Raw genomic sequence first — 21129 nt, 5'->3', positions numbered from 1 at the left:
ACCGTGTTTATCGTACCGCGTTCGTCATTCTCAATAGCCCAGGAAGTACTTAATAGTTATTTTCCTACCTGGGTTCCATGCACTGGAATTGCTCGATTGATTTTTCGCGATTTCCGACTACTCCCACTTCTTTGTCGAGTCTCTGTGTGGTCCGGTTACTACTGCTTAAACAGCTGATGGCAAGCAAGGAGTCTGAGACCGCTGAACTCAGCAGGGTGCACCTTCCCTTCGTCCGTCTACTCCCGTCAGCTGTTCAGAGTATTGGATCTCGGAAACGAGCCCCCAAGTTGTGAGATTCAAAAATCACAAATGCTCTTGAGACAAATTCAGACAAAGAAGTGTTTTTATTCATTTCATATTCTGCAGAATAGGTGCCTCTTCACTGATGTCCCCTAGAGGCACACCGAGGATCGGGATGTCTTCTATCTTTATACATTTCTTTTCACTATTTTCACACCCATTGAGCTTCTTCCAATCTTAACATAAAACCCAGATTCCCACGAGAACGTCGTGGAACGTCCACCCAAACTTCTACTGAAGTATTTCTGTTGCTACTTTTTATCTAGAATTTCTCTCTGTTCTTTATATCGTTACTTTCTATTCTACTAGCAGCCTGGCTTCTGCTGACATCTTATTTCTTTCTAAGTTATATTTTTCTATCCCTAGTCTAAATCAACCATGTCTATTAACTCTTTCCTCACACACGGGAAAAAATGTCTATCGGAATATGTAAATATTTTATTGTTACCGCGTTGAATTGAAATGAATTGAATACATTTTATTAGCCAAGTATGTATACATACAAAGAATTAGCCTTGTTGCTCTGTTCGCAAGTAACAACATCATTGGACAATTTAGAATAAAAGCTGGAGTAACTCAGCAGGACAGGCTGCATCTCTGGAGAGAAGGAATAGGTGACGTTTCGGGTCGACTCTCTTGTTCAGATTGATGCCAAGGGAGGGAGCTAGGCACAAACAATTCCATGCTGTAATTGCTATATGGTTATATGGTTATAGATAATATATATTTTCGTATAGCTCTATCTAACAAAAAACAAGTTATGTACAGCACAGTATACCTGTTGATTAATTCTGCTGCTAAATCAGAGAACTTGTGAGCAGTTTGTTGCAGCCATCTCTCCATGATATCATGCAATAAAATCTCGAAGCAAATCTGCGAAGTCTCCGTTTTACATTTTCCATTAATTTCCCTCTAAATTATTTTTTTCCACAGGAGGCAAATGGTGCCATTGGCGATCGACAAATGCATGACCATAACATTTGGGACATCATTGTTAATGGGGGACATGACGTAGGGGAGGTCACTCTGGAGTGGCTAGGCAGGCTGCCAAGGTATGACATGAATATCGCCAAGACTTGAGGCCCGAGTTATGACGATATGTTTAATAGGTTTGAAATGTTTTCCTGGACCAGCAAAGCAGAGAGGTGAATTACCAGAGGCACATACATTTGTGAACGGCATATAGAGAGTAGATCGACAGTGTCCGTTTCCCAGTATGTGGTCTGTGCAGAACTTGAGGTTAAGGGGGGTGGGAGTGGGGGACGGGAATAAATCCGTTTTTATCAAATGGCGAAGCAAACTCGATGGGCCGAATCGTCTAATAATGCTCCCATGGTCTTATGAACTTCTAAGGCACTATTTGGGCTGTGCTCAGTGTTTGGGTTTCCTCATCAACTGAACCAATGACGTGACCGGACACACCAGTGCGGCCTTTAACTGCTGCCTGAACCTAGATTGAGTCACCGCGTAAATAAAAGTGTTCGTACAGCAGTTGAGGATGCTCAACAAAACTCCAAACAAGCCAAAGATCATTTCAGATTCCTTGTACACAAATGCCGTGCCAGTAATCTGACCATAGATGAATTCTGCCACATGCAACAGCCACAGGAGGATGAAGCTTCCGGAGAGGGTGAAGAGTAAAATCATTGACCTCTTCCTGCTCTCCATCTCTGGGTCACTTCGGTTTTCCACATTGCTCTGACCCCTCAACCGCTTTCGGGCCCGACTGGCCACTAATATGTGGCGGACTGTCAGAGTGTTGAGCAATAGGATTATAGTGAATGGGAGCAACGGCGTCACGACTTCATGGATCATGTCAACCCCTATCCATCCGGAGTGAGTTAAATAACTACTCTTCCCCTGCTTTGGGTTATACGGGAAATAGAAGGGGACGTTTTTCAGAATGAGCAGAACGCCAATTGTTGGAAGAACCAAAGCCGCTGTTTTTCCGGAGCAATATTTTGTTTTCAGTTTTTGACAACAAATGGCGACAAATCGATCAAAAGTGAACATGACAGTGAACATGACAGTGAACCAGACAGAACAGTTTTTGGCTGTACGAGCCAATACGTTAACATTGCAACACACGGGCGTAATGTCCAGGAAATTCACCGGGAAAAGATTGATGCGATAACAGATGACATCAATAAAAATAACTAGCAGATCCGCTGCAGCCATGGCCACTAGGTAGCGAGTGGTGGAGGTGGAGAGGCCGCACTTTCCAGGGGAAAGGTTCACAATCGCCACGAAATTCACTGCAGAAAAAGAAGAGTACGGAAACTGGGGACCAATGCACATTCAATCGGTATGACTACAGTATCGTTTTGTTGTTTCCCAAATGAAAACTTCTCAATCACGGATCCAACTATGTTTCTGCGACAGGGATGGCGTGAGAAAGAACGAGCAGTTCAGCCCTTCCACAATGTGATTCGCAGCGTTCAATGTTTTTAAAGATGCCTCTGATAGTTGCAGATTTTACTCTATTCTCAGGTTATGGAAACTTAGCAGTTGATTAGATCCGTGGAGAGCAGCGGTGGGGGTTGATGCGTTTGTGTCACTGAATGACAAATCTTTTCTCAAGCTAGTCCTGAGAGTATCATTCCACATCCAAACACTGTAGGCGTTGGTTTGTAATATATCAAGTTAAAATATTCTCCCTCATTCTAGCTCCAACCATCTCACACATTGCACAGTTAAAGAGACCTTTACTTACTCATAACACGGATGAATGAACTCAGACTTATCGATTTAGTTCCCCAGCTCTTTAAATGTTCAAGTATTTTCGTGCTAAGGACGCATATATTAGCAGCAACATTTCTCTGCTGCTGTAATCAACAAGACTTACAGTGATGGCCAGCATGTCATTTGCTTTTGAAGATAATTGCTGCGTATGAATAATTGTTTACAGAAACTGCTGCAATATTACTATATAAATAATTTTCTAAATTTTATTTTTCCTTTCTAAAATGGATAACGTCACGTTTAGCACTGTTACAGGGATCAGCCTGTGATCACATTTACTCCATCCGTCCGCATCCTTCTGCATATCCCTCATAATTCGCAATTTCATTAGCATCGTCAGCGACTGAAATTTACTTTGGTTCCCTCGTACAAAATCATCAATGGAGATAACCGATGTATCCTAACTGTGTTCCCCACGTTGTCACCGCCTCCGAACTGGACCCTCGAATTCCTGAGCAACAGACCACAATCAGTGAGAATAGGGGACAAATCATCATCTATGATAATCATCAATAGTCCGCCAGGATGCAAACGTAGCCGCGTTCTTTACTCGTTATTCACCCACGACTGAACAGCCAAGTACGAATCCAAATTACTTTACAAATTCGTGGAAGACGCCATATTTTTCGGCCAGATATCAAACAATGACGAGGCGGAGTTCAGGAAGAAGATTGAGAACCTCGTGACCTGACGTAAATACAACAACGTTTCTCTCAATGTCAACAAGACAACGGAGAGTGATTAACTTTAGGAAGCGGAGCGCTGCACATACCCCGGTATACATTGGCGGACCCGCAGTAGAAATGGTTGAAAGCTTCAAGTTGCTCAGAGTAAATATCACCTTTACATTGACTAGCTTTATCGACGTAATGGCCAAGAGAGCACACCAACCCATCCACTTCCTTATAAGGCTTATGATGAAGGTCGACATGTCCCCAGCACCTCCCACCTTATCTGGAATTGCGTACAATATGTTTTCGGGATGCATCACGGCATGGTTTGGAAACAGCTCCATCCAACACAGCAAGAAACTGCAGAGAATGAAGGACGCAGCCGACCAACACACAAACCATTCTCCCTTCAAATACGCTTCACGCTGCCTCGGAAGGGCCACCAGCATAATCAAAAGGAGTTTCACCCCCAGACACCCTTGTCTCCCCTCTCCCATCGGGCAAGTGGAACTAAAGGTGCAAACACACGCCTCCAGATTCAGGGACAGTTTCTTCCCAGCTGTTATCAGGCAACTGGCCCACCCTATCAACAACTAGGGAGCGATCCTGAGCTATTCTCAAACTCGCTGGAGACATTCTGACTATTTAATCGGGCCTCACTGGACTTTATTTTGTCCATATGTCATATATGTCCATATACCATAATATAAATATATACACACATGAATAAATAAACTGATAAAGTGCAAATAACAGAAAATGGGTTCATGATAATCAGTTTTGTCCGAGCCAGGTTTAATAGCCTGATGGCCGTGGGGAAGTAGCTATTTCTGAACCTGGTTGTTGCAGTCTTCAGGCTCCTGTACCTTCTACGTGAAGGTAGCAGGGAGATGAGTGTGTGGCCAGGATGGTGTGGGTCTTTGATGATACTGCCAGCCTTTTTGAGGCAGCGACTGCGATAAATTCCCTCGATGGAAGGAAGGTCAGAGCCGATGATGGACTGGGCAGTGTTTAATACTTTTTGTAATATTTTCCTCTCCAGGGCGCTCAAATTGCCGAACTAAGCCACGATGCAACCGGTCAGCATGCTCTCTACTGTGCACATGTAGAAGTTAGAGAAAGTCTTCCTTGACAAACCGACTCTCCGTAATCTTCTCAGGAAGTAGAGGCGCTGATGAGCTTTCTTAATAAATGCATTAGTGTTCTCGGACCAAAAAAGATCTTCAGAGATGTGCACGCACAGGAATTTGAAGCTCTTGACCCTTTCAACCACTTGACCAGTTGATATAAATGGGGCCGTGGGTTCCCCTCCTAATCCTTCCAAAGTCCACAATCAGTTCCTTGGTTTTGATGGTGTTGAGGGCCAGGTTATTGCGCTGGCACCATATGGACAGTTTCTCGGTCTTTCTTCTACACTCTGGCTCATCCACATCAGTGTTACGTCCCACAACAGTGGTGTCGTCAGCAAACTTGATGATGGAGTTCGCACTGTGACTGGCTACGCAGTCATGAGTATAGAGTGAGTACAGCAGGGGGCTGAGGACGCAGTCTTGAGGTGCTCCTGTGCTGATTGTTATCGAGGCTGACACATTTCCACAAATACGAACAGACTGTGGTCTGTGAGTGAGGGAGTCGAGGATCCAATTGCAGAGGGATGAGCAGAGACCCAGTTCTGCGAGTTTGGTAACAAACTTGGAGGGGATGATTGTGTTAAATGCCGAGCTATAATCGATGAATAACAGCCTGACATATGAGTTTTTGTTGTCCAAGTGGTCCAGATCGGAGTGGAGGGCCAGCGAGATCGCATCCACCGTTGATCTGTTGTGGCAGTAAGCGAACTGCAGTGGGTCCAGGTTTTTGTCGAGGTAGGAGTTGATTTGCTCCATGATCAACCTCTCAAAGCACTTCATCGCCACCGGCGTTAGTGCCACTGGTCGATAGTCATTGAGGCACGTCACCTTACTCTTCTTGGGCACTGGTATAATTGATGCCATTTTAAAGCAGATGGGGACCTCAGACCTCAGAAGTGAGAGGTTGAAAATGTCCGTAAATACTCCAGCCAGTTGGTCCGCACAGGTTTATAGAACACGAACGGGTATACCATCAGGTCCATGTGCTTTTCGGGGGTTCACCCCTCTGAGGGACTTGGACGGCTGGTCGGGTTGACGCCGGTGAAACTCCCTGATGAGGGAGGCGTCCAGGATGTGTCGAGCAGGAACCCAGGACCACTCCTCTGGACCGTAACCCTCCCAATCGACCAGGTATTGGAGACCCCTCCCGCGAGGGCGGGAGCGCAGGAGGCGGTGCACCGTAAAGGCGGGGCCTCCGTCGATGAGACGAGGTGGTGGAGGAGGAGGGACTGCGGGGACCAGGGAGCTCTCCCGGGACAGGCGTTGACAAACTCCCGAGTGTCCTCCTCCAGCGATGCCCACCAGAACCTCCGTAGCACCATCTCCTTGGTCCGCTGAATGCCGGGATGACAGGTGAGTCGAGAGCTGTGGGCCCACTGAAGGACGTCGGACCGCAGGGCAGAAACCACAAACAAGCGATCAGGAGGGCATGCGCTGGGTCCCGGCTGGTTGTCCAAGGCCGCCTTGACCTTCTCCTCCACTTCCCAGGTGAGGGGGGCAACCCTGTGCGAGGACGGTAGGATGGTCTTGGGGCCAGAGGCAGGCTCCTCCTTCGCCAAGAACTGTCGAGAGAGGGCATCGGGCTTCACGTTGCGGGACCCAGGTCCGTAGGAGAGGGAGAAGTTGAAGCGGGTGAGGAAGAGAGACCAGCAGGCCTGACGAGAGTTGAGCCTCTTGGCTGACTGGAGGTATACAAGGTTCTTGTGGTCAGTCCAAACCAAGAAAGGCTGCTCGGTTCCCTCCAGCCAGTGACGCCATTCCTCCAACGCCAACTTAACCGCCAACAGTTCTCGGTTGCCAATGTCAAAATTCCTCTCAGCAGGGGTCAGGCGTCGGGAGAAGAAGGCGCATGGATGGAGCTTCTGGTCCCCGGCAGCCCGCTGGGACAGAACAGGTCCCACCCCCACGTCGGAGGCGTCCACCTCCACCACGAACTGTCTCTCTGAGTCCGGAACTTGGAGGATGGGGGCCGATGTAAACCGTGTCTTGAGTGTCTGAAAAGCTTCGTCGGCCGCGGAAGACCACCGCAACGGAACCTTGGAGGAGGTGAGTGCCGTGAGGGGTGCGGCCACAGTACTGTAGCCACGGATGAACCGTCGGTAAAAATTGGCGAACCCCAGGAACCTTTGGAGCTGCTTGCGGGGGTCAGGAACAGGGCAGGTGGTGACAACAGAGACCTTGGCGGGGTCCATCTTGATGTTCCCTTGGCCAACGATGTATCCTAGGAAGGAGACTGACGGGGAGTGAAACTCGCACTTCTCAGCTTTAACGAAGAGCGAGTTCTCCAGGAGCCGATGTAGAACTGCCTGGACGTGGTGTACGTGTTCCTCCTTGGTCCGTGAAAAGATGAGGATGTCATCAAGATAGACGAACACGTACTTGTTCAACATGACTCTGAGAACGTCATTGACCAAAGCCTGGAAGACGACCAAAGGGCATCACCAGGTATTCATAATGTCCCGTGGGAGTGTTGAAGGCGGTCTTCCACTCATCTCCCTCTTTGATGCGGACCAAGTGGTAGGCGTTGCGTAGATCCAACTTCGAAAAGATGGGGGCCCCCTCCAGGAGCTCGAAAGCAGAGGAGATGAGTGAGAGAGGGTAGCGATTCTTCACCGTGATGCCGTTGAGCCCCCGGTAATCTATACAGGGACGCAGAGATTTGTCCTTCTTCTCCACGAAGAAGAACCCAGCCCCAGCAGGAGACGAGGAGGGACGGATGAGACCACCAGCCAAGGAGTCGTTTATGTATTTCTCCATGGCGCCTCTCTCATGGGCGGACAGGGAGTAAAGGCGACCCATAGGAGGAGCGGAACCAGGCAGGAGGTCTATGGCGCAGTCATATGGCCGATGAGGAGGAAGGGAGGTGGCCCTAGACTTGCTAAAAACCTCCCCAAAGTCATGGTACTCGGCTGGGACCCCCGTCAGATCTGGAGCAGTACTGGAGCAGGTGGCCGATTGAGGAGCTGAGGCTTGCTTCAGGCACACTTGGTGGCAGGAAGGGCTCCAACCCAAGATGACCCTCGTCCTCCAGTCGATGTTGGGGTTGTGTCGCCGAAGCCAGGGGTAACCCAGGATGAGGGGAAGACGGGGAGACTGCAGGATGTGGATCTGGATGGTCTCATGGTGATTACCAGACAGGAGCATGCGCACTGGGACCGTCTGGTGAGAAACAGTCCCCAGGAGATGGCCGTCGAGGGCGTTGGCGGGAACAGGTTCAGGCAGGGGAACACAACTGATGCCTAGCTGGCGGGCTAGTTCCTTGTCCATAAGATTAATGTCACAACCGGAGTCTATGAAGGTGGCAAGGGTGTGAGAACCATAGGACAACAGCAGACGGGCATGACAAAGAGGGCGTCGGGCAGAGGAAAGTTCAGAGGTTCGACTCACCAGTAATTCCTCCGCTACTGGTGAGTCTGGCCTTTTACTGGACACTTGGAGATGTAATGACCCGCCAGGCCCTGTCGCCTCTCCCGACGTCTCGCCAGGATGCGTCGGTCCAGACGGGTCGTTAGCTCGATAAGCCCATCCAGAGAAGAAGGAAGGTCGTGGGACACCAACTCATCCTTGATATAGTCATTCAAGCCCAGCAAGAAAGCGTCACACTGGGCCGCGGCGTTCCAATCACTCTGACGGGCCCTGGTGCGAAAGTCGATGGCGAAGTCAGCGAAGCTCTGGTTACCGTGGCTCAACCCCAGCAGACTTCCCGCAGCGTCCGGACCCATCGAAACCTCACCGAACACCTTGCGAAGCTCCGCGGCGAAGGCCTGGAAAGAGGAGGAAGCCGGCGTGCGTCGCTCCCATTCAGCCGTTCCCCACAGCCGAGCTCTGCCAGTCATGTGATTAATGGTAAACGCCACTCTCGCCGCTTCCTGGGCGAAGGTGTAGGGCTGTAGGGCGAAGAGAATGGAATAGCTCGTGATGAATGGGTTGCAGCCCTCCGGGTCTTCAGCGTAGCGCTCCGGGGTTCCCACCCGGGGCTCAGGTGATGGTCCTGGCGGACCGGGAGCTGGTGCTGTCGGAGCCGGAGGCGAAGCATGGGGTGTTGCCTGGGCGAGGGTGGTCGTCAGCTGTTGGACCTGGGTGGCTAGTGCAACCAATGCTTGCTCTTGGTTTGACACAGCCTGTCGAACCTCGGAGTTGGAGGCAGTGAGCATAGCTTCGTGCTGCAGGAGCGTGTGCTCAATCCTCTCGAAGCGGTTTGACGGAGACGTTGTGTGCGCTGAGTCCATTGTTGGCCAGATTGTACTGTAACGGGTATAGCTTGGACCCAATAGCAGCACAGAATCAGGCAGGTATAGTTGGTAATGAACTTTATTACGATACTGTAACACAGAGTAGTAACACACGAATGAGTACACCGTACTCACACAGAGGCTCAGGATTGAGCGAGGGTTCTGAAGAGGGGCAGGCAGGTTCGAATCCGTGTAGGCAGTCGGGAAATCGCAGGAGAGTCTTGCATGAATGCTGAGAACAATCTGGCATTGTGTGAACGGTGAGGAGAGTCTATATACCGGGTTAATTGGTGATCAGAGGCAACTGAGTGCAACAGGTGAGGAGAGTTGGGCTGATGAGAGGGGAGTGGCAGGCAGGCAGGTGAGGAGAAGGAGGGACCGGTGGAAAAGTAGCTGGGAGCTGAAGTGGATGAGAATGAGGAGAGGGCAGACTGTGACAGTAACGACTGTGGCGTATTCGTTCAAGTCCGTTGCCGAGTCCTTGAACATTGCCCAGTCTACACACTCCAAACAGTCCTGGAGTTGTTCCTCCGCCTCCCCCCCCGACCAGCTCTGTACAGTCCTCACCTCTGGGGGCGCGCTCTTTAATTGCTGCCTGTGGGCAGGAAGAAGCAGCACCGCGGTATGGTCGGATTTCCCGAAGTGAGGGTGAGGGATAGAGCGATAGGCATTCTTGATGGTGGTGTAGCAGTGGTCGAGGGTGTCAGGTCCTCTGCTGCAGCAGGAGACATGTTGGTGGACGTTATGGGGTGATTTCTTTATGTTTGCCTTATTGAAGTCCCCAGCAATGGTGGTAAATGCCTCGGGGTAAGACGTCTGGTGTTTGGTGACCACGGCGTGCTGCTCCTCCAGTGCCAGACGGATGTCTGCCTGGGGTGGGATGTAGACCGCGGTCAGGATAACGGAGGTGAATTCCCTTGGGAGGTAGATGGGACGGCACTTCACCGCCAGGTGTTCGAGGTGTGGAGAGCAGGAGTTGGACAGGACTGCCACGTCTGAGCACCACGCAGTGTTGACCATGAGGCAGACGCCCCCTCCTCTCCCTTTCCCATATGCCAGTGTACGGTCCATACGATGGATGGAGAACCCTTCAGGCTGGACCGCTGAGTCTGGGGAGTTGAGTGTGAGGCATGTCTCTGTGAAACAGAACACAGAGCATTTCCTCAGCTCCCTTTGATAAAACAGTTTTGCCCTTAAGTCCTCCACTATATTTTCAAGGGACTGTACGTTGGCCAGTAGGATAGTAGGGAAGGGGGCCGAAGTCCCCTGCGCTTCATTCTGACCTGAAGTCCTGCCCGTTTCCGGACACAATGGAGGCTTCCGCTTTGTTTCCAGGTACTGTGTTTACTGCTGGTTCTGCGGACCTGCGCTGGAACGGGGATTCCTTCACAGACGGCAGCTCCAGCTCCTTCAAAGTCGACAGCTGTAGCTCCAGCTTCATTGTTCCTGGAAGATCCAGCTCGTCGGCTCTGGAGGTCATCCCGGGGTTTCAAGGTACAGTACCTGTGATCCACGGTCGGGTCGGGAGTTTTACAGCCAGCGTGGGAACATTTAAAGTCCGGGGCTCCCGCAGCTGCGGCAGGTCGCGAAATTGCGAGAGCCTTGAGGTGCTCAAGCAGCTTGTCTGAAACGGCACAGTTTTCTGCCGTTTCCCTGATCCAGGTGAGTTGATTGAAGTTGTATCTAAGCCTTTTATGTTCCGGAGCTCCGCAAAAGTCGCCGCAGGCAGGCGCCATCTTATCGTCTGATCGTCCCCAATCAATAACCCGTGCCTTCCTTCTCCCCATATCCCTTGATTCCACTAGGCCCAAGAGCTCTATCTAACTCTCTCTTAAATCCATCCAGTGATTTGTCCTCCACTACCCTCTGTGGCAGGGAATTCCACAAAATCGCAACTCTTTGGGTGGAAATGTTTTTTCTCACCTCAGTTTTAAATGGCCTCCCCCTTATTCTAAGACTGTGCCCCCTGGTTCTGGACTCGCCCAACATTGGGAACACTTTCCCTGCATCTAGCTTGTCCAGTCCTTTTATAATGTTATATGTTTCTATAAGATACCCCCTCATCCTTCTAACTCCAGTGAATACAAGCCCAGTCTTTTCCACCTTTCCTCATATGACAGTCCCGCTATCCGAGGGATCAATCTCGTGAACCTACGCTGCGTTGCACAAGTGTGTCCTTCCTCAAATTAGGAGACCAAAACTGTACATAATAGACCAGATGTGGCCTTACCATAGCCCTATACAACTACAGAACAATCCCTTTACTCCTATTAGGCTGTAGGCCGAGCATCAAAAATGTGTCTAGAAATCAGTTTTCGTGACCCAAGTCACCAAACTACATGATATTTTCCACAGATTTAGATGAAAAATAATTGAGACGGAAGTCATAACTCGTCCTTGCCGAAAGTTGCACATTAATAACTTAGTAAATAAGATCGGGAAAGTAATCGCCATCTAGTGGCCAATGCCTATATTACACGATGGGCAGCCTATTTCCGTGTTGCAGTCCATTTAAACTATATGTCATTATACCTATATATATTCCAGATAGTGATATAGGTATAATAATATTATATTTAGGTATAATAATATTATAGTATAAATTATTCTGCTAAGAGCACGCAACAATGCCTTTAAATCCAGGGACACTTCTGCCTACAGTGCGGCCAGGTCGAACCTGAACAAAGGCATAAAAAAGGCCAAAGACATCCACAGGCAAAGGGTAGAAGAACACTTCAATGCCGCGGACACCAGAAGCATGTGGCAGGGTGTCAGGGACACCACTGACTACAAGAGCAGCCCCACCTGCCCACACGGTGATATCACACTGGCCAACGAACTGAACACCTTCTTTGCCCGGTTCGAAACTGGCAACACCACCAGGAGTGGAATAACCCCGGCCATGGCGGAGGGACAGGCCTTAACACTGAGCACTCAGGAGGTACAGTAGGATCAATCCACGCAAGGCTGCAGGCCCGGATGGAGTCCACCGAAGGGTACTAAAGGACTGTGCTGTACAGCTGGCGGAGGTATTCACGAGAATATTCAATCTATCTCTATCTCTGGCAACGGTCCCCAAGTGTCTGAAAACAGCCACCATAGTGCAGGTGCCGAAAAAGTCCAAAGTCACCAACCTGAACGACTACCGCCCGGTTGCCCTAACTCCAATCGTAATGAAGTGCTTCGAAAGGCTGGTCCTCTCCCATATCAAATCCAGCATCCCTGCCTCACTGAACTCTCATCAATTTACATACACGGCAAATAGATCAACAGAGGATGCCATCTCTCTGGCTCTTCACACTGTCCTGACTCACCTGGACAGACAGGGCACGTACGTGAGGATGCTCTTCGTTGACTACAGCTCTACATTCAATACGGTCATCCCCACCAAGCTCACCACCAAACTCCACCAGCTAGGCCTCAGCTCGCCGATTTGCGATTGTATCCTGAACTTTCTGACGGAGCGACCGCAGGCAGTGAGACTGGGCCCGCACCTGTCTTCCACTATCACCATGAGCACCGTCACACCACAGGGCTGTGTACTAAGCCCCATGCTCTACTCCCTCTTCACTCACGACTGTGTTCCTGCATTCGACACCAACACCATCGTGAAGTTTGCAAACGACACACCAGTGATTGGGATGATCACCAACGGTGATGAAACAAAATACAGGGCGGAGGTGCAGAACCTGGCGGACTGGTGCACACATAACAACTTGTCACTAAACACCTCCAAGACCAAGGAGCTGATTATTGACTTCAGGAGGTCCCATAATGGAGAATACGCCCCAATCTCCATTTACGGGGAAAATGTGGAGAGAGTGTCCAGCTTTAAGTTTCTGGGCACTCACATTTCAGAGGACCTCACATGGTCGACAAACACCGCTGCGCTGGTCAAGAAGGCACAGCAACGATTGTTCTTCCTGAGGACATTAAAAAAGACTGGTCTGCCCCAACAGCTGCTGACAACTTTTTACCGCTGCACCACAGAGAGCATATTAACGTATGTGGTATCTGTGTGGTATCTCAGCTTCACGGAGGCGGAAAGGAGAGCTCTTCAGCGCGTCGTCCACAGAGCGCAGAGGATCATTGGGACAGAACTACCAGCCTTGGAGGGCATCTACCACACACGGTGCCTCAGGAAGGCCGTCAGCATCCATAAAGACTCATCACACCCCTGTAACGGTCTGTTCGAACTATTTCCCTCCGGCAGACGTTACAAGGCCTTCTATGCCCGAACCTCCAGACACAGAAACAGCTTTATTCCAAGAGCTATAGCGGCTCTGAACCGGCCCTGCTAAGTGCCCCCCATCCCCCTTGGACTGTCTCCCTCGGATGGTCACGTCACACAGCTTATTTATTTATTTTACTTTTCTTTTTGATCGGTTGGAGCTGCATACTAAATTTCCTTGCACTGACGTGCAATGACAATAAAATATATTATTATTATTATTATTATTATTATTATTATTATTATTATTATTATTATTTTTATACCTATATATATTCCAGATAGTAATATAGGTATAATAATATAATATAATAATATGATATATATAAAATAATATAATATAATATATTGTTATAACTATATCTATTCCATATAGTAATATAGGTATAATAATATAATATATTATTATACCTATATATATTCCAGATAGTAATATAGGTATAATAATATAATAATACAATAATATAATATATTATTATACCTATATATATTCGAGATAGATATAGTCCTCCGTTTTCCTGGAAACGGCCGCTACGGGCGGCACTTTGTAGACCCCCCCCCCCCCCCCGCCCGCGGAGAAGTACCGCTGCTCAGCGTTCGCGAATCGCCCGCTTTTTAATTGAGACCGCGGCTTCACTATGTTAAATACATAGGCCCCGCGATCGGAGCACCTTTTCCCGGTAAGTTATCGCAGGCTGCTCCGAGATTAGATGATTAAGACTTATTACTCTACAACAAGCTGGCATTAGTGAAAATGTTTAATTTATCTTGTTATTGATACATATAGTTTAGGCCCTCAACTTCATGAATGAATGAATAAGTGAATGAGTGAGTGAGTGAGTGAGTGAGTGAGTGAGTGAGTGAGTGACTGAATGAATGAATGAATGAATGAATGAATGAATGAATGAATGAATGAATGAATGAGTGAGTGAATGAATGACGGAATGAGTGAATGTACAGCCTCCAAATCCCATTTTTCACATTATAAAGGGTGCAATTAAATCCATTAAAGTCCATACAGATTAATATTCATAAATTCAGACTTTAGACCTTACCTTTCAGTTTTTAGTTGATTCACAAAGTTTCACAACTTTGTGTTGGAGCATCTCAGCAGGGATTTTGTTTTCTTCCACTTCTATCCATTTAGTTGCACATTTTTCAGACTTCTTAATGCTTTTCTCATTAAATTCAATTACCCTGCTGCAAGTTTCCACGACAAAGAACCTTCATCTGAATCCCCAGTAAAACAGGCATCAGTGAAGCCCTCTCAGCTGTGATGTGTGCTAGCCTGAAACAAAGCGCGTGATTGGCCAACTGGCAGACAGCTCAATGTTAAACGTGCTTTGATTGGATTAAAAATAACCGAATTTTTCCGGTTTTTCTCTAATTTAATAAAAAATGTGCAAGTCTTGTTCATGCCGAGTTTCAGGTGTGATGTATATATACGTTTTACACAATATGTGAACATTTCATGTAGTTCTGTGACTTGGGTCACGAAACACTGGACTAAAGCTCCTCGGCCCACAGCCTATACTCAGTTAATCGCATTGACGGGGTTGGGAAATTAATGGGACCTGGAGATTGGACAAAATAAACAGCCGGGTGTGGGTGAATCCTCGGCTGCAGCTCAGTAGGTTCCTGCTGCTTTTACACTGAAGTGTGATCGAAAGATTGGCCCGAATGAATGTGGGAGAGACACCGAGCAAGATAATCAGAATATTCAGCAACAGGGCTGCTGGAATTGGGTAATTTAAATAATTTAAAATTCATTGCGAAAGCCTCTGGAACGGTGTATCCGAGCGGGACAGACATTTATAACAACGGGATGGGGCAGAGAGTAAGAAATAAAGAAAGTAAGAGGGAGGAAAATTGGAAGATAGAAGTGGGAACGCGAGAAAAGAAAGCAAAGCCTGCAAACGGTGTGAGGTAAGTGATGAAAACAACGAAATTAGCAAAAAGGAGCACACGCGCTAAGAATGTTTCTGTCAGAGCAGTGTGGCGCAGCGGAAGCGTGCTGGGCCCATAACCCAGAGGTCGACGGATCGAAACCATCATCTGCTATTCTATCAATGGATACTTTTGAGAAAATACCGTCCGTTCACACGCGTGCACAACGTATATTTCGTTTCATTAGGAGAAATTCCTATTTCAACAAACGCTTCGCTTCATTGCAACATGTTATGAGTTTTAATGGAGAATCTGTGGGTGAGGTCATGGTCCCCGTTGTGCTCGGCCGTTGACCAATTAATGCATAATATTCTCTGCTGCATGAAGCTGCGTTCTGGTCATAAGCGATACGAGTAGAATTAGGCCATTCGGCCCATCAAGTCTACTCCGCCATTCAACCACGGCTGATCTATCTCTCTCTCCTAACACCATTCTCCTTCTTTCTCCTCATAACATCTCCCCATGGTGTAGAACAGGAAATAGTGGAGCCAATGGTTCAGCTCCTGTGTTCTTCATTGCAACTTTGATACAGAGATAAACACGTTCATGTTCAGTAGCATAGAGAGTGGGGGAGGGGGAATGCGTAGAACAAGGGGGATATCTCTGATAATCACTGAAGGGCAGTAGTCTACGGGACAGGTGGTGGGAAATGGGATGCGAGTAGATGAGCAATATCTTGTCGGCGTGGAAATAGTGGGCCGAAGGGTTTTAGTTTTGGACTAAACTAAGTCTGTCTGAGTGGAGGGAGAGTGAGGAGAGAGAGTTCACGGGGAAATAGATAGGTAGCTGACGGCATTTGGTGTAAGAAGGAACTGCAGATGCTGGTTTAAATCGAAGACAGACACAAAAAGGTGCAGTAACTCAGTGGGATAGGCAGTATCTCTGGAGAGAAGGAATGGGTGACGTTTCGGGTCGAGACCCTTCTTCAGGCTTCCCCATTCAGTCACCCATTCCTTCTCTCCAGAGATGCTGCCTGTGCCGCTGATTTACTCCGGCTTTTTGTGTCTATCTTCCGCACTCGGTATATACTAGACAGAAGGCAGGCCACACTATTCCATGGGCGAGTGGGGAACGGAACAGTGTCCAGTGTGCCTTCCGCAGAGGCCGTTCACTGCACAAACCCCTGGTCCCATCTCAACCCCTTTCTTCAAATCACTCTCTCTCAACTCAACTCACAACTTTCTTCCCACTCAGACCTCCCCTTTCCCAGTTACTTCCCCCATGCATCAGCGGGAGGTGCAACACCTGTACCAATGCCCCCACCCGCCCACCCCCCACCCCGACCCGCCCCCACCTCGTCTCCGTCCAAGCACCACGACAGTCTTTTCATGTGCAGCAGAGGTTCATTTGCACCTCCTCCAACTTCATCTACTGTATCCGTCACCCATTCCTTCCCCCCTGAGATACTGCCTGTCCTGCTGAGTTACTCCAGCATTTTATTTTCAATTGTCTACTGTATACCGCGTTGTTACTTGCGAACAAGGCAACAAGGCGAATTCCTTGTATGTACACATACTTGGCTAATAAAATTCATTCAATTCAATTCATTTTGTGTCTCTCCGCGGGTGCAACGGGCTAGTCTCAGCCGGGAGAACAGTCTTGCTGATCGCCGTCACTCTTTAGCCGGCAGATTCCCTGGGTCCTGCGGTATTGCGCTGCTGCACATTGTCTCTACCTACTCCCGCCTTGTTGCTCCGGAGTTGCCAGCAGCCGTTAGGTCGCCAAGGGTGAAACCCGGTAGACGGATGTGTTGCACTTGAAGTGAACTTGTGAAGGCACCGGATAAGTTCCGCAAAGTGTCAACGTGATCTGCTGGCCCTTCAACACTGAAGGAATCTGATATTCAGTTAATCGCATTGACGGGATTGGGAAATGAATGGGATCTGGGGATTGGACAAAATAAACAGCCGGGTGTACATGAATCCTCGGCTGCAGCTCAGTCGGTGTCCGCTGCTTTTACATTGAAGTGTGATCGGAAGATCGGCCCGAATGAACGTGGCAGAGACACAGAGCAAGATAAACAGAATATTCAGCAACAGGGCTTCTGGAATTGGGTAATTTAAATAATTTAAAATTCATTGCGAAAACCTCTGGAACGGTGTATCTGAGCGGGATATGAAGCTGCGTTCTGATCATAAGTGATAGGAGTAAAATTAGGCCATTCGGCCCATCAAGCTTACCTCGCCATTCAATCACGGCTGATCTATCTCTACCCCTTAAACCCATTCTCCTGCTTTCTCCTCATAACATCTCCCCATGGTATAGAACAGGAAATGGTGGAGCCAATGGTTCAGCTCCTGTGTTCTTCATTGCAACTTTGATACAGAGATAAACACGTTCATGTTCAGTAGCAGAGAGAGTGGGGGAGCGGGGAATGCGTAGAACAAGGAGGATATCTCTGTTAATCACTGAAGGGTAGCAGTCTACGGGACAGGTGGTGGGAAATGGGATGCGAGTAGATGAGCAATATCTTGTCGGCGTGGAAATAGTGGGCCGAAGGGTTTTAGTACTGGAGGAAGTCTGTCGGAGTGGAGGGAGAGTGAGGAGAGAGAGTTCACGGGGAAATAGGCAGGCAGCTGACGGCATTGGGTGTAAGAAGGAACTGCAGATGCTGGTTTAAATCGAAGACAGACACAAAAAGGTGCAGTAACTCAGTGGGATAGGCAGTATCTCTGGAGAGAAGGAATGGGTGACGTTTCGGGTCGAGACCCTTCTTCAGGCTTCCCCATTCAGTCACCCATTCCTTCTCTCCAGAGATGCTGCCTGTGCCGCTGATTTACTCCAGCTTTTTGTGTCTATCTTCCGCACTCGGTGTATACTAGACAGAAGGCAGGCCACACTATTCCATGGGCGAGTGGGGAACGGAACCGTGTCCAGTGTGCCTTCCGCAGAGGCCGTTCACTGCACAAACCCCTGGTCCCATCTCAACCCCTTTCTTCAAATCACTCTCTCTCAACTCAACTCACAACTTTCTTCCCACTCAGACCTCCCCCTTCCCAGTTACTTCCCCCATGCATCAGCGGGAGGTGCAACACCTGTACCAATGCCCCCCCCCCCCCCCCCCCCCCCCCCCCCCACCTCGTCTCCGTCCAAGTACCACGACAGTCTTTTCATGTGCAGCAGGGGTTCATTTGCAGAGAGAGTTCACGGGGAAATAGACAGGTAGCTGACGGCATTGGGTGTAAGAAGGAACTGCAGATGCTTGTTTAAATCGAAGACAGACACAAAAAGGTGCAACAACTCAGTGGGATAGGAGTATCTCTGGAGCGAAGGAATGGGAGACGCTTCGGGTCGAGATATTTTTCAGGCTTACCCATTCAGTTACCCATTCCTTTTCTCCAGAGATACTGCCTATCCCGCTGAATTACTCCAACATTTGTGTCTATGTTATTTAATCTAATTTACTTGCATACCTGTGATCTCCCCCCCCCCCCCATTTTATGCAATACATATTTGAAATTTTCTTAATTGCCACTATCGTATCTGCTTACACCACCACTGTGTTTGAGATTTCCACCCTGGGATAAAGATTTTCAGTGTCTATCCTATCTATATCTCTCATAACTTTATATACCTCTGCCCTCAAATTCTGATGAACCAGAGAAAACAATTCCAGTCTGTCATACCTCACTTTGTAGCTTCTGGTCCTATCCCAGACATGGCAGACAGGTTTTCATTCTGTTAAACAACTTCTGCACCCTCTCCAAAGCATCCGCACCCTTCCTGTAATAGGGAGAACAGAGTTGAATGCAAGACTCCAAATGCAACTTTACAAAACACAGAGAGAGCTGCATCGTGACGCCCTGGTTTGGAGAACCGTGAGGCCCCTCTGATCCTGATGCACTAGTGGGAAGTAACCAAGGTCAAGGATCTAGAGCGAGGGTTCCCAGTCTGGGGTAAATGTACCCAGGGGGTCAATTTGTTCAATCTGGAACTTAATTTGAATTTGAATTTGATTCCTTTATTGTCATTCAGACATCTCGGTCTGGACGAAATTTCGTTGCCTGCAGTCATACACAATAATAATAAATAACAAAACACACAATAAACACAAATTAACATCCACCACAGTGAGTTCACCAAGCATCTACTCACTCCCTCTGCGCTGAGGCGACCCAGGCCGCTGATGCCGCCCTCCAGTCCAGCGGACCTCCGTGGTGATGTCGCCGCTGCGAGTCGGGCCACCGCTGCATCAGCTCCAAGTCCCGTTGCCTCAGCTCCGAGTCCCGCTGCCTCAGCGAGTCGGGCCACAGCTGCATCACTCCGAGTCCCGCTGCCTCAGCTCCGAGTCCCGCTGCCTTAGCGAGTCGGGCCACCGCTGCCTCAGCTCCAAGTCCCGTTGCCTCAGCTCCGAGTCCCGCTGCCTTAGCGAGTCGGGCCACCGCTGCATCAGCTCCGAGTCCCGCTGCATCAGCACCGAGTCCCGCTGCCTGAGCTCCGAGTCCCGCAGCCTCAGCTATGGCCCGCTGCCGAAAGCTGGAACGCCGTATCAATACAATACAATACAATACAATTCAATTTATTGTCATTTGGACCCCGTGAGGTCCAAACGAAATGCCGTTTCTGCAGCCATACATTACAACAAATAGACCCAAGACACAACATATTTTACATAAACATCCATCACATTGCTGTGATGGAAGGCCAAAAAAACTTCTCTCTCCACTGCACTCTCCCCCCCCATGTCAGAGTCAAAGTCAAAGCCCCCGGCGGGCGATGGCGAATTGTTCCGTGGCCATTAAACCACGCCGGGTAATGCAAGTTCGCGCACCGGGTCTTGGTGTTAGAGCCCCCGGTGCGCGCTCGCAGCCCGCCGCCATTCCAAGCCGCGCGGGGCGGTGCTGTAAGGCCCCGCTCCAGGAGCTCTTCAACCCCGCAACTCGGGCGGGAGAAGTCGCCGTTGCGGAAGCCCCGAAAAGCGGTCTCCCTCCAGGGACCCGCGGGCTCCCGGTGCCGTCCGCCAAACCCGCAGTTGCAGCCACCGAATCTCCGGGGGTCGGGTCGCAGCAGCGTCCACCACAGCTCCACCCGCTTTGGACTCGGCCAGCTCCGCGACGGTGAGGTGAGTGTCGGCACTGGAGTCCCCGGTTTTCCTGTTGGAGGCCGCTCCTCGTTGCAGCCCCAACGACAACGGAGACCCGACAAAGAAAATGTCGGGTCTCCCGTGCAGGGAGAGATTTAAAAGTTTCCCCCTCCCCCCCACACCACCCCCACCCCCCCACACACATGCCCCAACAAAAATAACAAAAACTACATTAAAACATAGACATAAAATAATAAAAACGCAGACGGACTGCAGAGGCCGCTGCTGGCAAGAGCCGCGCCGCCCGTCCACCGAAGACGGCCAGCCTCGCGTTGGTGAGTCCTGGCTGGCTCTGCCTCCGGAGCCGCGAGGTCGGTCGCAGGTTGGAGACTGCCAGCTCCGCCATTAGGCCTCAGCGCAGACGGAGGCAGAGAAGGGGGATACGACAAGAAAGTCGCATTCCCCCGAAGGAAGACAAAAAAAAACATGGTTCACCCCCCCCCCCCATAACACAACCTAATAAACTAAAATTTAGCTAAAACAAGACAAAAAAAACAACAACAAAAAGTAAAAACAGACGGACGGCAGGCGAGCCGCAACTGTACAACGGTGCCGCCACTATAACTTAAAATAATAATGTTAAAAAGAGTAATTTAAAAAATCCCATTTGTCGGTTGCTTTATTATGGTAGAAGTGGAAACTCAATTACTGAACAAATCAGGGTGAGGGTAATTTTACTTTCGAAAAGTTGCCAGGGGTAAATGAAACGAAAAGGCTTGGGAATCCCTGCTCTAATGATGAAACATCTTAAATAAAGCTAAAGTAATTCCTAACGACAGCAAGTATGATAATT

General features: G+C 49.1%; 1 long non-coding RNA gene across 1 annotated transcript; it reads right to left on the bottom strand.

The window, feature by feature from the left end:
• Positions 1-849: 849 nt before the first annotated feature.
• On the bottom strand, positions 850-17929 carry LOC116966431. Its single transcript, XR_004410014.1, has 3 exons — positions 17887-17929; positions 3296-3305; positions 850-964 (listed from the first exon to the last, which is right to left on the bottom strand). It is a non-coding gene; the product is annotated as an uncharacterized LOC116966431 (long non-coding RNA).
• Positions 17930-21129: the final 3200 nt, after the last annotated feature.

Source organism: Amblyraja radiata, chromosome 37 (assembly GCF_010909765.2).
Source record: "Amblyraja radiata isolate CabotCenter1 chromosome 37, sAmbRad1.1.pri, whole genome shotgun sequence".
Taxonomy (NCBI): Eukaryota; Metazoa; Chordata; class Chondrichthyes; order Rajiformes; family Rajidae; genus Amblyraja; species Amblyraja radiata.
This window is presented reverse-complemented; position numbering and strand designations above follow the sequence as displayed.